At 41.6% G+C, this 16281-nt stretch overlaps 1 protein-coding gene across 4 annotated transcripts in view; it reads right to left on the minus strand.

Annotated features, from left to right (window-relative positions):
• Nucleotides 1–447: 447 nt before the first annotated feature.
• Nucleotides 448–16281, minus strand: part of KHDRBS2 (KH RNA binding domain containing, signal transduction associated 2) — a 2055883-nt gene continuing 2040049 nt past the window's right edge. For 2 of the 4 annotated variants that reach the window (XR_011260416.1, XR_011260412.1), the window contains 2 exons: nt 3386–3551; nt 448–3109 (listed from right to left, as the gene is read on the minus strand). The gene's annotated coding sequence lies outside the window, so the exon portion shown is untranslated. Of the gene's footprint in view, nt 3110–3385; nt 3552–8764; nt 13311–16281 lie in introns of those variants that run through there. The other 2 variants (XR_011260414.1, XR_011260413.1) reach the window with 2 other exon arrangements.

Here is a 16281-nt window from a genome sequence, read left to right on the forward strand (position 1 = left end):
GTTCCTTTTCCTGAACCTCTCAATGGCTTAGTTCCCCCCCCCCCCCTTGGCTCAAAGGATTAGTGGCCAAAGCCTGCAAACTGGCACCCACAAACAGTGCAATCCCCCTCCATTCCATCATGGGAGAATCTTCTGCTCTGTTAAGAGAACCAACACTCCTGTTTCTTTGCCTCCTCTACAACCTTCTTCCCCTTTCTCTCCCAGTATTCCATTCATGCCGTGAGAACTGTTAAAGGAAATTGGCAAAGCTGTGAATTGTATCTGGACACTTATGGAAAACCCAAAAGGGCAAAACACCAAATCAGCTTGAAGAAACAAACGCACAGTACGAAAATAACTAGTAAAGACATTTTAATAACTGCTGTGCTAAAAAACACATACTACATACAAACCAACATAACAGCAACTGGCGAGAGGAGACAACAATAACAAACATGCAAGAAAAAAAATGGGAAAAGATGAATCTTTTATTTAGCTTTTTTTGGGGGGGATTTGATTGGGGACAGGAAACTTTTTTTTTGCTTTTTCAAAATGTAAAAGTTGACACAAAAGGAAAAAGTACAAAGGGAAAAGAAAAGACACAGTTGTTTTTTTATTTTTGTATATGGGGAAATCTAACAACACACTAGCACCACACTGAACAAACGCTACAAAAATATCCTCCTAAAACACCCAGAAGACCAAGAAACTAAACAAAAGATCAACACCATATATCTGCAATTGCTCAAAACTCTTCTGAAAAACTCCAAGTAAAACCCCAAAACTCTCCAATGGTGACCCTCCCCTTTGTACTCCTCTCGCAGCCCAGAAAAATGCACAAATAAACTTTAACAGATTTTAGACATATGACATCCTGAACAGACTGAAATAAACTCAACAAATCAGCACAAGATATTTGTGACTGGCTGGACTATCTTCACAAATAAAGATTTGATTCCTCCTGAGATCCGTAGTTCCTTATCGGTTGATGAATCATCGGGCAAGACTCAGGGGTTAGCTTAAAGTTCAAGCCAGGAGTCACCGTCACCAAACACACATCCTATATGGGGGTTATGGCCAAATATTTCCTAAAAGATGAATGGCTCCCACTGCATCATTTTCTTTTTCAAAGTTTGTCCCGAATTAGTATTACTGCTGCTGGTTCCACATGTTTCCATCGCAGTGTATATAGAGACGACATACCTGTATTCCAGACACATATGACAAAGAGAATTGTGATGCCTCAAGATTCAAGAAACTTAATCACTTCATATATACTTTGAAATTAAACATTCACATATGACAAACATTTAATACATGACTGTTTAAGCAGTTTGAGCATGCAAATGCTTAGGCAACACTTGATGTTCAGGAGAATTACACTTTCTACACATTGCTGCATGAGTCAGTCTCACAAACAGTATATCCTCATAGCTTTGCGAATTACGTGGGTGTTACTGACTGCTCATTTTTGCCTGCAACATTCTGGATCATTCTCCTGCCTAAATATACTTTCAATCCCATGATGTATTGGTCCAAACTAGACACTGCCCTTCTTATTCTTTTTTGGGTATCTCCAAGTAATTTAATCACATTGTTTGCGAGAGAGAAACCAAAATGTGTAGGTTGCCATCCTAAAAATGTTTGGAGTATATGTATGGGGTATTTGACATGTCAGAGTAGAGCTGGATGGGAAAACAAACATACAGAAGCTTGATCAGCAGCACAGACACTGTTTTATGAATAGTAGATCCTATGGCTAAATTTGAGGGGCCATACTGATTTTGGACATGTTTTCGGGCTCAGAGCATGATAAGCACAAGGTTGTAATCCCCAAACTGACTATATCTAAAGCTCCAGGTCCTGACAGATTTGCTTACAAATTCTACAATGCAAATTACCTTGTCCTAAGCCTGGAAGAATTCAGAAATGCCCTGGATCTAGGCAACTTGCAGCACCCAGCAAAAAAACTAACAAGATTGCACTCATGCTACAACCAGTCAAAGATCCAAGTTCCTGTGCTGCCTATAGACCTTTGTCACTCAGAAATCTGGATTGTAAAATAAATTCTGTCATAGTTTATTGAGACGAGGATCCTACCTTGCATGACTATGCTAGTTCACTATGACCACATCTATAATTTTATTGAGTGCTTGATAAGCTCCAACCTCATCCCCATTACAACTGTATTGCAGGGTCATGGTTGGATTCGGGTAAGACTTTCAACTTGGTCTCATGGGTCTTCCTGATGGGTTTACCAAGACATGTCAGGTTTGTACAATCTATGGTGATAGCAATTTCGCTGTTCATCTTCATTTGCACAGGTCTTGTCAAAGAAAGCACTCTGCCCTATCTTCATCTTTCATGAGGCACAATGCATAGCTGCCCTCGGTCCCCAAAATGTATTGACCAAGCAATGGAACTATGGGAGGTAAGCATGTATAGAGCCATGTTGATCAACGGTATAACAGAGAAGAATGTTAAGTGCACTGTATAATTATAAATCAATAACAGTATGTTATAGTTGTGGAACCTGTCAGTCATTTCGAGATGACCTTAAACATTAGCTAAAGAAAATATTGAACAGTAAACTGCACTGAAAGAAAATTCTGAAATGTTTTGAAGTTAATTAACAAGAGTTTATAATTGGATTAGTGCATTTGCCTCTTTCTCCATAATCCTCTTTATCTCTGTTAGTGGATCCGTGGTCTTTGAATACATGCTCAATTTGCTAAACCATATATTCTATTTTGAATCCCTAGTGTTGCAATCAACTGTGTAGTTCTTTTATCCTTGATAATCTTAATCCTTAATCCTTTAGATCATATTAATCCTATCTGTCCTCTTTATGCTCATAATACTCTTAATCCTTTTAGTCCTCCTGATCTTCTTGAGAATACTTTTAGTCTTCCACACATGTTTCACCACTTCATAGTGACTCATCAGGAGGACAGCTCACTAAAATAAAAAAAAACAATGTTTGTTTATAGTTCCCTGCATGCTCTGTGTTTTTCTTTACTGATCAAAAACTAGAATGAACAAAAATGTTGAATTTAATATTCACTAACCTGTAGTTTTGTCTCTCAATATGAATCTATTTCTACTGTGAATGTATATCATCTTCGATTAGCTGAAAGGAGGATATGGTAGATATTAGTTTTATTTGTGACTCAAAAAGCACGAAGAACATAATTGATTAAATTATTAACCCCAGAGTATGTACGGTCTTAGTTTTAATCTATGCAAGTTTACTAATTAATGAATTGATAAAGGAATGCAATCCAAAAATAATGATGCTACTCTCATTTATTGGGATGCAGTTTGCTCTTAACATAACATTAAGAGAAGTAAAATTAGAACAACAATGGAAATGTAGCCTTCTTCAATATATTAAAAGTAGATTTACCCATAAAGCTTGATAGGGATCAGAATAATTTGTCTGGTGTGTCACGCGTGTATTGTAATCCAGATTCGCAATTAGTGAAATCTGACAAAATGGCATCTATTTGAAGCAACGTCGTTGACTTCACCACGCAACACGCAAGTGAGAGCTGACAACACCAGCAGGATCTCTATGTTAAAAGCAAAGGAAGATAAACACTTATAAAACACTAATGAAATCAGATTTCTAACTACATACAGCAGTGCCAACTGTTTAGTAAGAAACATACTAACGAAACATTGGAACATCCTAAAGATGGATTAGAAAATCTGCACATATTGATCATAGAAACCAATACTAACCTAGAGGAGAGCTTCAGCAATAAAGAATAAGATCAGTCCAAGTTTCTTAAAACCAGATTCTACTAATCCAACTTGGCAAATACCACAGAACATAGGTAATTACAAATGTGGCCACTATAACGCTGATTTGGTTGACCATCTATATTTTACAATGTTCTGAGTTGACAGAAAACATCTTGTTAAATGCTTTGTTTTGCATTATTTATGATAGGTTTATAATGAGGTCATGCATGATGCTGAATTTAATTAATACTTTCATGGATATTTATGAACCAGGTGTGTACATTTTAATGCTGATGATGTCATTTCTATTATCTGGTTTGGCAAATACCTCTTACATAAAAATGTGGGTGCAAAGTGGATGGGAACATAAATGTTACCGCCGGACTCGTATTACCATTCCGTCTCCGTGATTCCCGGAATTACCGGGGCATTACGACCCCGGTGACCCGGGAATTCCGGAGGCGGAATTTGGTAAATCCCCATTCCCATTGAGTCCCATAGGACTCAATGGGAATGGGGAAGTGGAAACACCGGCACCCTCTTGTGATCAGGTCAGACCTGACGGGAATGATACCTCCGCCTGCAGGACTCGAGATCACCCGGTATGGAAACAACGGTGGCAGCGGCTTTACCGCCACCGTTATTTCCATAACGCGTGACTCGTAATGAAGCCCAATATTTTGTTCTCATGCTGCATTTGATAATCTGTCACCTGCACAGCCAACATGCAGTAGGAATATGGATTGTGTTGGGAGGAGGCGATGGACTATGCTGCTTATGCAAAGTATTGAGAGACCTATAGCAACAGGATAGAACATTACCAGAGGCTTGCTCCCCCCAGCAGGTAACCCTGGATGTATGAGAGGTGTTTAGAACCTACTTTTATGTCTGTTTTGCATTTTTCCGACTGAGTCTTAGCTGTGTAATGATCAGGCTTATCATCAGTGCTGGCATCTGTTGTTCAGGAATGAGGAGCAGGGTGGGATTCAACTTTCTTTCAGTTTTCAACCTGGCATTATTTCTTCCGTATGGTCACAAAACGATTTTTAGGATGAATTATACTGGAATCCACTGATTATTTGCAGAGCTTGTCTTTGTTTACCACTGTATGCATGTACTGCAGTTGATTGTGATCATGCAGGCCACATGTCCCTTCTTGTTTCTGTTGGGTATTTGTTTTCCTTTGTTAACCTTCACTGATACATTTATGGAAATGTAAAAGTAAGCATCTTTTTAAAAGAAAAGTCCTAATAAACCATTTAGTATTTTGTCAGCTTATTACTGGGAATAATAACAAACATCTATGGATCTCAACTTTTTGCCACTGTTATGAACGAGCTAAGGAATGTTTCTTGTAACTTAAAAAAAGAAAGAATCAGATTCCTTTATGTTCCCGGTAATTCTGCTGGACATCCTGAATAATTTATGGCAAATGTTTTGATTTGGCAGGGCAAGTTGAAGCAAGAAGGATAGGCACAAGTCAGTGAAGCACAAGGTCTAACCATCCTAGGTATTTCTAAATGTCCCACATCATTCGATCAAATGTTTCAGAAGTTGAGGGGTAGAGCCAGAAATAAGAGTGCAAAGATGGGCTCAGAAATGCATCCCGTGTATGCGTGAGATTGGTCCTACTATATCCACACACCGATCAATATGAATGACCATTGGATTGTAGATTCCAATGCATTCTCATACCTCAGATTATAGTGTCTCCAGAGATGTGGCAGTATTTTCAGGAGTCAACAGGGCAGTGTGATGAGTGGGGTTTAATCACATTGTTTGCGAGAGAGAAACCAAAATGTGTAGGTTGCCATCTTAAAAATGTTTGGAGTATATATATGGGGTATTTGACATGTCAGAGTAGAGCTGGATGGGAAAACAAACATACAGAAGCTTGATCAGCAGCACAGACACTGATTTATGAATAGTAGATACCATGGCTAAATTTGAGGGACCATACTAATTTTGGACATGTTTTCGGGCTCAGAGCATGATAAGCATAAGTTCGTAATTCCCAAACTGACAATATCTAAAGCTCCAGGGCCTGACAGATTTGCTTACCAATTCTACAATGCAAATTACCTTGTCCTAAGCCTGGAAGAATTCAGAAATGCCCTGGATCGGATCTAGGTAACTTGCAGCACACAGCAAAAAAGCTAACAAGATTGTACTCATTCTACAACCTGTAAAAGAGGTTGAAAGTTCTAATCACATCAGTTCCTGGCGAGACATAATATAATGGGCGAGACAAGAGAAGGAATCATCCTGCAGCAATATAGGGATAGATATTTGATGCAATGGGAGATCATTTGTGGATGTTTTACTTATTTCTCCAAAGTAAACTATAACATCCAAAACTGTAAGAATTCCAAAAACGGGGCATACATTTTCACTTTTCAAAAATGTAATATATATTTGGGATTGAGTTATTTCCTGGAAAAGATTAAAACAACCATAAAGATTTTTTCAGAAATTAGCCTGTTGTAAAACAATGATCAAGGAAAGATATTATTTGTCAACTTTGACCACGATCAAAATACATTAAAACAACACACGTCACCCATACTATGTATAAAAGAACAGATGTTTGTTTGTCCGAAGCCATCCTGACGGCTTTGCCTGTTATTACCACTAGAGGAAGCTGTTGCCTTAGACATAAAACAATAAGACTTCAAGTTCATTTTACAGGCGAACAACATGTATATTTCAACAATGATAACATACAATTAGCTGCAGAAAATGCCCAATACAGGGTTAACATTTTAATAGCCTACTTCAAGTTGGATACAGTAAAAAAATACATACATTAAAAAAATACTTAAACAGAAAATCATTAGCTTAAGCACTATTTTAAAACTATGTATTTTATTATGTTAAGTCAAATTCAAATCACGCTTCATCTGAATTGAATTACTCTGTCATTCATCAACATTATATATTTGAGTCCAAACCCTGTAAGTGAAACCAAGAAAATGAGCAGATTGGCTGTATGTACTATGTTGAACTTTCAATGGATTCTGTGAGATTATGTTTGGTGTTATTACTCCTCCACGTAAAAGGAGCAAGATCCTTTACAATTTGTTTTCTATTAACATACATTATATTAAAATACACCACATAATATATTTACACTCTGAAAATGTTTTCCTTTACAGACCTTAGCCCATGCACATGGGCTTTTTCACTAGTCTTTGTATATTTTGGTGGTTGCAAATTGGATGTGCAAAACAGGGACCTTTTGGAGCAGCCGAGAAGGTTTTTCCAATCTTTGTTGTTGGCACAATTACCAAACTACCTTTCTCAAAATGAATATACAAATTAAGAATTCAACAGGGATCAGTGGTGGAGAGCCATTTGTCAAACTTACAATGTTCAAAATGTGTCCTCGCATATTTTTCTTAAAGATTGCATTGCATGGTTGTCTAAAAAGTAGACTTTGAATCAGGAATAATTTAGGAAAATGTTTTGGTTATTCCCATAAAAAGTCAAAACTTGCAGAACTTACCACCTCTGGATGAAGTCATTTATACAAGATTCATTAAATATTCATAGTTACATGAGCAAAATATGTATATCCGGATGACCTTTGTGTACATACTACCTGTATCTGGCTTGTTCCTGCTGCAAGCAAGTCTAACCTTCAAATCATACTACATCACCATCTACAAGGCAGCCACTCTGAATTTCCCAAGCTACCTTGCTGACAAACACAGCATCTCTAGAGGCATAAGATCCATCAAAAGTAAGGACATATGCAGACTAGAACAGCACCAATGCAGGAAGGAAAGAACCCAAAAACAGACCTTCTCTGTCAATGACCCCAAATTCTGGAGCCTACTTCCTGCCAATACCAGATTTGGCCTGTCGTTTCTACATTTCAGGATGGCACTCAAGACCATCTCCTCTTCAAGGAAAGACTTCATATTAACAGTGTGGTCTACGCATCTTCGACTCCCCACCTAACCTCAGACAAGGTGATCTGATCCCTATCTGCTTGCTTGTAGATTTTTTGCTTTCAAATTGCCCACCGCTCCCCAAACCCTGTTGTTAGCTCCAGGCTTCCTTGTATCCCTACATCCCTTAATGTGTCGTTCCCCCCTATGTCTTGCTAAGTGCTTTGTTGCGTTCTGAATCTAGGTCTGTGCTCAATTAATACCCTAATAATAATAACATTAGGAAAACTGCACATGTGGGCAATCCAATTTGTCAGTGAGGTTAAAGTGAAGTGCAACCCAAATGTTGGTGCACACCAAATAGGTACAGGGATCTGTCTTGGAAACATCTACAGGACTCAGCATCCAACATCTTTATGGAAAACCCTGCCAAAGAAGTTTGTTACCCTCTAAAATTGAAAAATGCTGTGCTCTTCCTCTGTACAAGGGGTTATAATTAACAGGTCACCAACGTCATAACCGTCATGGGAAACATTACAGACTTTAAGCAAGTCACTAGGAAGTCACTGTTACACTGCCTGAGCGACCCTGTGGACTCGTGGATTCCTTTGGAAAATACCAGTTAAAATTGTTCCACCCATTTACCCAGAATTCTACCTAAGGGCATGCTTCAAGCAAGTCGCTAGTAAGTCGCTGTTACGCTGCCTGCTACGCTTCTGCATGACCCTGTGGACTCATGGATTCCTTTGGAAAATACCAGTTGGTATGCAACAAAGACCTTGTTGGACTATTGGACTACTGTCAATCAATTTCGAAGATACTCTAATATTTATTGAGTCTAAATACTTGTTTTATTTTTCATTTTTAGAAATTGCTCCGCCCCTTTACCCAGAATTCTACATAAGGGCTGGGCACGGCATTCTGTGCGCATGCTTCAAGCACATCGCTAGGAAGTCACTGTTACGCTGTTAGGCTGATCAGATGAGCACCATACAGCGACGCAACTTTCTAAGTATTATACCACGTAGGCTAGTTTTGCCGAGTGTGCCGACAATTTTGACCTACTGCACGATCCGTACATTTTTAACATCAATTCTTAATACATTGTACAACACTGAATGCTGGCAGTTTTATTGTCTGATTTCATGGCCCAAGTGTCCAACTGATGCGAGATATCTTTTATACGTTAAAGTCAGACATGCCATTACACGTTGTAGTAACACCTGCGTCTGTTTTACTGAAATCGACTCCTCAGAAGCCTTCACCTATTAAAGTGAGAGACCCCAATACTGCTGGTAAATCACCCAACAGGGTCAATAAAGGTACATCCCAGGAGGGAATAAGACCAAGACCAAGTGAGAGTGTGATTAAAGGCTTTATCTAAAATCGGGAAAACAGAATCTACTCTGCTCACGCCGAGAGCGCTCTGCAGGAAACATGTTACAACTCATTTTATACAGTTTTTGTCATCAAAGGGAGAGGAGGCCTAAGGGGCACATAGTCAATCGGGATTGGACACTAAGAGTAGGCACCTATAGGTGCGATAGGGTCGGCGATGGCTGATTGGTCCACAGGCATGTGGTGCTTGGGGTCAAACGTTCAGCTAGGCTCATCAGCCTGGCATTCCATGTTGATTCTTTGACATCTTATCTTTACAACATTTTGCCCTTGTGGCCACACATTCTCATCCATTCAGAATTCTGACCTGTTTGTCCGGCGGCAAGGCCTGTATCTTAACACTTGTGAAAACAGGGTTCTAAGGCAGGCTTATTTATTGCTGGGCATGAATTATTCGCCTCTATCAAAGGTATTACTCCGCTGTCCAAATGTATTCAGAATATACTAGGCAAGGGGTAGAGGTTAAGGGGTCAGTGTACGGTCGGGGGTGTCCATTCAGCATCAACAAAGGGAATTTCAGAATATATGGCTAGGATAACCGGGTTACAAAAGGTACACATCATAATAAACATGCACTTCATTTGTGGGGGTTCAGGGTCTGAATATCCAAACATCACTAACTCTATGTTGACACCAAGGTGATCTGGGGCAAGTTGAGGCCCCCTTTGCAGTTTGGTGCCACACTATACAATGGCTCACGGCCTTTGAGAATACAATTAACACACGACTTTTTAACACGTGGCTGGCTGACTCGGAGCATGCTTTTATTTTTTATATAACTAAACATTTTACTACAAAAAAGAGATAAAGAATTTGTTGATGAATAACTAAGTGTTAAAACATTGCTTCGACTTGAAATTCACTTATTCATAACATGCTGGTTGCAGCTAAGGATCTATGAGGGTACCAGCTAGGAGTGACTAACGTCTGCAGTATATTTATGCAACATTATATGTGCATTTACATTCAGTTTTGTCAAAGATGAGGTAGCGTGTACTAGCACGTACAGATTTATACTTAGTTAAACATTATGACGTTGCAACTATTTGTTATGAGCATTTCAGAATTATAGGTCGACCTACATCGTGCTTTCATCATAGCAGGTTAGCATAGGAGCTTCCAGTTACACATGTATATCAGTTTACATTGTTTTACTCATAGGCCTTCTTAGCTTATCATCTGGTTTGTATGATTTTGCACGAGAAGAGAAAGCATGCTTACTTTTATCCATGTCACAGGAAAAATAGGCTCACCGGCTTAAGGGTCTTTTCCAACTGTTGACTTTGCCCTAGAGTGCACAAGGATTATGTTTTTATGGCCAGGGTCTGTGGGGTGTGGGGCAGGTTTACATAGACAGATAGCCAGTGCTCTGGCCCTTGCTCTGTGTTGTATCGGAGTCAGTGAAGGGAGTCGGAAGGCAAATGATACAGTGTGGATTTTGTTGCATTCTCGCAGCCAGCCTGCTCACGGGAACCAAGCAGTTGTGTGGACGGCAGAGGGGAGGAGGTGGGGGGAGGATCTCGCTTGCTGTGTGCGCCAGACGGGAAGGGCTGCAGGCTGGAGTGAAAGCCTAATAGCCAGTTACTATTACAAAATGGAGTCTGTGATTCACAAAATGGGGTCTTAATCACCCCTGGGTTTGCTATGCAGGGTGTGTACGAGGATATTGCGGCACCCAGAGATAGTCACGTACGAAAGGGTTCACGGCTCCTGGAGGTGTTCCCGCACGGGTGCCCGCACGGGGGCCCTGGACCCAAAGCAGCCATGACTGGGCCTATCCAGGAAGTGTAGGAATAAGGGAGGGGAGGTCTCAGGTGCCCTCTCCTCCCACTCATTCCCCCCTTCCGTTACTTAAGTAACAAATATTCTAATTGTCTCAATTTCTTATGTTCTTCCTCTTCTGCTACTGCTTCATCCCATGCAGGTGTCCCTTTTATTGGCATCCATGCCCTGCATACTGCTCTGAGACTTTGTCCCCTTCTAGTGTATTCATCTGCGGTGCAGCTCAGATAGCTACACCCTCCAGGTACACCCATGCCTCTTTGTACCTATTGTAACTCTCTGGGTTCTTTTTTGGTCATGTGAGATAAACTATCTACTATATGTCCTGTGTTATATATGGCAGTCATCCTGTATTTGGGCTCTGTGCAATCACCAGTTGTGTACTTCCGCCTCATGTTTGACTTGTGCCACACCATTTGCACGTCCCATTGTTACCATCATCAGTGCACCATTTGGTACTGCATTTGCGCAGCATCGGAGTCCCAACTGACACACACAAAAAATGAGGAGTAGAAAGACGATGAGTGGTACAAGGAGCTTTACCGTCATTCCAAGCCAGGAGGGTACCCATGAAAAAAGATTGTCAAACCAGGTGCTGGGCTGTGCTCCTCCTTCATTCTTCATCTTCTCAACAAGGTTGTGCACTGCTGCTATCACGTGTGAGAGGGGACCATTCTCAGTGTCTGCAGAAGGTACAAACGTGCCACATGCGCTCCCGATTCTTCGGCAAACACCTCCATCGATCGCTGTTAGCAGATCCAATATGTATCGAGTCTGCATTGTCATTAACCGCAAGGTTCTGAGTTCCACTTTGATGACATTGAACCCTTCTTCTGTGTCATTGGCCAATTGGATGAGCTCCCATCTGGTTATTTGGAGCCACTTGGCATTTGCTCTCACCTGGATGATGGGAATGAGGGACGCGAAGAATGTCTCCACAGAGATAAATGGTCGAAACCGGTCCTGTATCTGGGCCAAAAGTTCGGAGGACTTGGTTGAGATATAGTTGGACGCTCGTTTCTTTCTTCGGTGTGTATCTTGGACCCCTTCCTCATCTATAGCACATGCAGGTTCCGTCTCGAGCAGTGTTGGGGAAGGTTCATCTTGGATTGCTGCATGCTTGGGCCCTCCACTGATATGGCTCTCAGGGATTACAATTAGTACAAAATGCAATGTTGCCAAGGATCACGTTCCTTTCCATGATTGTGGAAGATGCAGGTATGCCATGTTGCCGCAAACCCAAAACATGTCCATTAGCGCTACTGTTCCCTTCTTCATGTCCGGTATAATGAAAGTTTTGCTGCAGTTCTTGTTGCTCCCCATGTCCCTCTTTCCTTCTCCATGGAAGCATAGTTCGTATAAAATGTGTTTCTGTAACTTGAAGGGTTTCTCGATGGCGGTGACCCAAGTGAGTTTGCTTATGAGTTCAGTCCATATGGGAGTGTATGTTCTCTGTACCCATGAGAGTTTTTCTTTAGACAGTCCTCACAGCACTTCTGCTTTGCACAATATCTCTTCTTTCTGCCACTTATTGTCCATGTGCAATGTCCCCTTTATGACCAAAAAAGGCTCTTTCACACAAATGTCTCCTTGTGGCCGGGAGTAGCATGTTCGCTCGTTCTGCAAAAGTTCAAAAGAAACTGTGTGTGCTTGAAAAGTATTTTTGATTCGGCACAGCACGAGATGTAGGAGACATTGGGCCTCTGGAAATTGAATTTCTTGTGGCAATAGTACCTTGGAAGTGCCTGAGGCGTGAGGTATGAGTGAGCAGACATAGGAGCTCTCATTAGTCATTCGTTTTGCCGTGTGGCTCATGTCGGCATACCACTTATTTGTTTGGTGAGGGTGCTGTGGATCATCAACTGTATCTAGGCCAATTCTATAAAGCTCTGCCCAGTTACCTTGTAATGTCTCTCTCCTTTTTCTCCCGGACCCGCCTCCCTCAGCGCCCCGGCCCTGTTTGTCATCCCATTGTGTATATACATTGTAATAAGTGCTTGACATAAGTTCACACCTGTTACCCCCCTCTCCGGTGGTCGGACCATTGGGCATTGCTACTTCTAATGTTGGCACAGTTGTTGGATATGGAGGATTCTGCACCCACGTGAGTTCTGAAGGGGATCTGTCATTCATTGTATACACATTAAAATGGGAATAATTCATTTTAGGGGGCAGTGGGGTAGTTTGTGCTATGGGCAACACTTGTGACATTATCATTATTGTGCTCGTGCTCAGTAGTCCCATGACCCCATATTAACTTGGCACCATCCCAAATTAGGTGGGTCCCTTTTTTGATTGTTTCCATGCCTGCACCCTCCTGGCCAGCATCAATTGAGATGTAGACAACTACCCAATAGAGAAACAGGCCAAACAATGCCGAAAAGAACGCTACTGCACATACAAACAGCACACATTCATATGAGTAACTAGGGTATGAATCTCTCCTCCGTCTATTCCTATCTACACTACCACTTACTGTTGCTGGGGGCTCGTCCATACCCATTGAGGCTCCTAATAAACGAAATATAAGGATTTGTTAATCATGCATATTATTTGTGTATGCTTTTTACAACCATTATTTTGTACATTATAATTTGCCTTTGCCGAGTCATCATATTATGCATACTTATTTTCATCATCATATTTCCAAAACATTGTCACATAGTTCCATTGCTAGAGGAGGGAAAAATGTTATTTTCAAACCATGTTTTCATTTTTGAAAAATACGACTGTGGAAGTGAGTAGGGAGAGGACAGAAAAAGGGAGAAAAAATTAGCAATTCACCAATAACTTACTCTGTCATGCAAGCATCAACACATTATTACACTATACAATTATTTACACATTTTTCCATTCCTGAGTTTTCTTCATGCTTTACTTGGTACCGGTTTCTGCACAGTCTTATTTCTTATTTGCTAAGGTGGTGCCCTACCCTCGCCCTCACCTTCTCAAGTGCCTGAATCATTTATGTTCCCAAGGGCTCTACGCACATCGGTCAAATGTACCCAGTACCGCAGTCCCTGTGCCTTAACTGCCGTGGGCGTGCAAAAGATCACTTTATAGGGGCCATGAAATCTCAGCCCATTCCATCTCCGCACAAAACTTCTTAAGTGTATTGTCATCAGCTGGAAGTCTGCACTTTCTGTAGCTGGGGCTACTGTGTCAGTAGAGTTGTCGTGTGTGAAGAGAGGTGCTATTTGCTTTGCTATCGCTCGCGCTGCTTTTGTCAAATTTCTGAAATATTTGTGGAATTCTTTCCGCAGGACAGTGGCGCTTTAATGTGCATCTGATTGTCTGCGCAAGGGTGAGTGGGCTGTATGCATCCTCCGACCTGTCACTATTTCATGCAGTGACAGGTGGTGTTCCTTGCTGGGTTGGTTTCTCATTTCAAAAGCGACAGGGGTAAGCAATACACCCAGTTCCTTTTGAGTGTGTGGCACAGTTTGGACAATCTACTCTTGAGCAATCCGTTCATTTTTTCCACAATCTCATTCGATTGCGGATGATAAATCATGCAGAGCTTATGTGTTATGGCCAGCATTGTAGTAATATGCTTGAACATGTATTTCGCAATGTGCGTTCCGTTGTCAGAACGTATGACACCACAGATGCCCCAGCGGGGAAACACCTCTCTCACTAAGAATTTGGTGGCACACTGCGCATTTGGATGAGCACAGGGTCCTTCTTCCATCCACAGGGAAAAGAGGCACACAACAATGATCAAATATCTAGCCCCGTTACACCGCTCTCCCATGTCTGCACAGTCTATATGCAGCTCTCTAAAGGGCCCTTCTGCTTTTGGCAATGTTCCCCTAAGAGTTTGTAATGCCATGCCAGAACTGTACGTTTGGCAGGTAATGCATTCTACTATTACCTTTGTTACATGTTCCTGTCTTCCAGGGGCAAACCAATGTTCCTGTTTTTCTGCAATGATGTGTTGCTTTGCATTGTGAGCTGGGAAATGTAACTGTTTAAATGCTACCTCTAGCAATTTTGTTGGCATCACTACCTTGCCGGTATTGTTTTGTCTTCATAGTAAATCAGTGGGTGATTGGCTGCACCCCCTCTTTACCCACATTTCCTTCTCTTCGCTAGATGCATTGTGTTGGAGCTCAATTATCTGAGAGACTGGTAAGGAGTTAAAGCCCTCTGGTAGTGTTTCCTCTACAGCTTTTTGTAATATGTACTCAACTGCTGGGACCTTTGGTAGATATGAGGCTTCTTTTGCAGCAGCGTCCGCTGCTGCATTCCCCAATGAGATGGCGTCATCACCTTGTGTATGGGCTTGGCACTTCACGCACGACTAGGACAAGTGTAGGTTCTTTCAAGGCATCACTCAACTCTCCTAGCAATACTGCATGTTGCACTGGAGACCCACCTGCCCTTCGAAATCCCCTTCTTCCCCACCGCGCTAGTCCTCCATTTACTGTTGTCGCTATATAGGCTGAATCTGTATAGATGGTGACCACACATCCTTTTTCTGCGTGCAGCACTTCTATAAAAGCACTACTAGCTCTGCTGCTGCTTGGGCTGATAAGTGTGTCGGCAACCTCTTTTGCACAATCACTTCAAATTCCCCATCCACTACCCACACTACTGCTGCTCCTACATGCTTTTCTCCTGTTTCACAATCTATAGATACAGACCCATCCACGAAGTAAACTTCCCCTTCTGACAGTGCATTTTCATGTGCTTTAGGTGTGTCATCATCATCCCCCGCATATGTAGCACAGTCGTGCTGCTGCATGTCTTCCACAGTGCATGCTTCTGTGATAAACGTGGCTTGGTTTATGCTCTTACATTGCACAATATGGATGTTAGCACTAGAAATGATCAGTTCATATGCTGTGGCCCTTTGAGTGGTCAATGTGCTCTTTGATCTTTCAAGGATAGCAAACAGAGAGTGTTCCACGTATAACGTGACGGAGCATCCCATCACGATTGAAGAGCTCTTTTTGATCGCGAATGCGGCTGCTGCGAGAGCCTGTTCGCACGCGAAATGTCCCTGCATTACTGCATCGAGTGTCCCGTTTTAGAATGCCAAGGGCTTATGGCCCAAGGAAGTATTTTGTGTCAGTACAGCTGTCATGAGTGTGCCATTGCGATGTGAAAACAAGTAAAACTCCAGCTCATAATTAGGGGTTGCGAGAACTGGAGCAGTAGATATCAGTTCCTTAAGTGTTTTAAAGGCTGTGTGCATCTCCTGTGTCCATTGTAGGTTGGTGTTTTTTCGCTGTGCTTCCTTGAGTGCTTGCAGCAGAGGCCTAGTGTATGCTGCATAATACAATATCCAGGCACAGCAGTAATTACACATGCCAAGAAACCTCTGCATCCCTTTTATGGTATTGGGCTCTTTCTCTGCTCTTATTGCTGCTGCCCTGCCTGGTATGATTCTTTTACCATCTTTGGAAATCAACTGTCCTAGATACAGTACTTCTGTTAAGCAGTATTGTAGCTTCTGTCTGTCTACCTCATACCAGTT

Source organism: Ambystoma mexicanum, chromosome 4p, assembly GCF_040938575.1.
Source record: "Ambystoma mexicanum isolate Mex_15411 chromosome 4p, UKY_AmexF1_1, whole genome shotgun sequence".
Lineage (NCBI taxonomy): Eukaryota > Metazoa > Chordata > Amphibia > Caudata > Ambystomatidae > Ambystoma > Ambystoma mexicanum.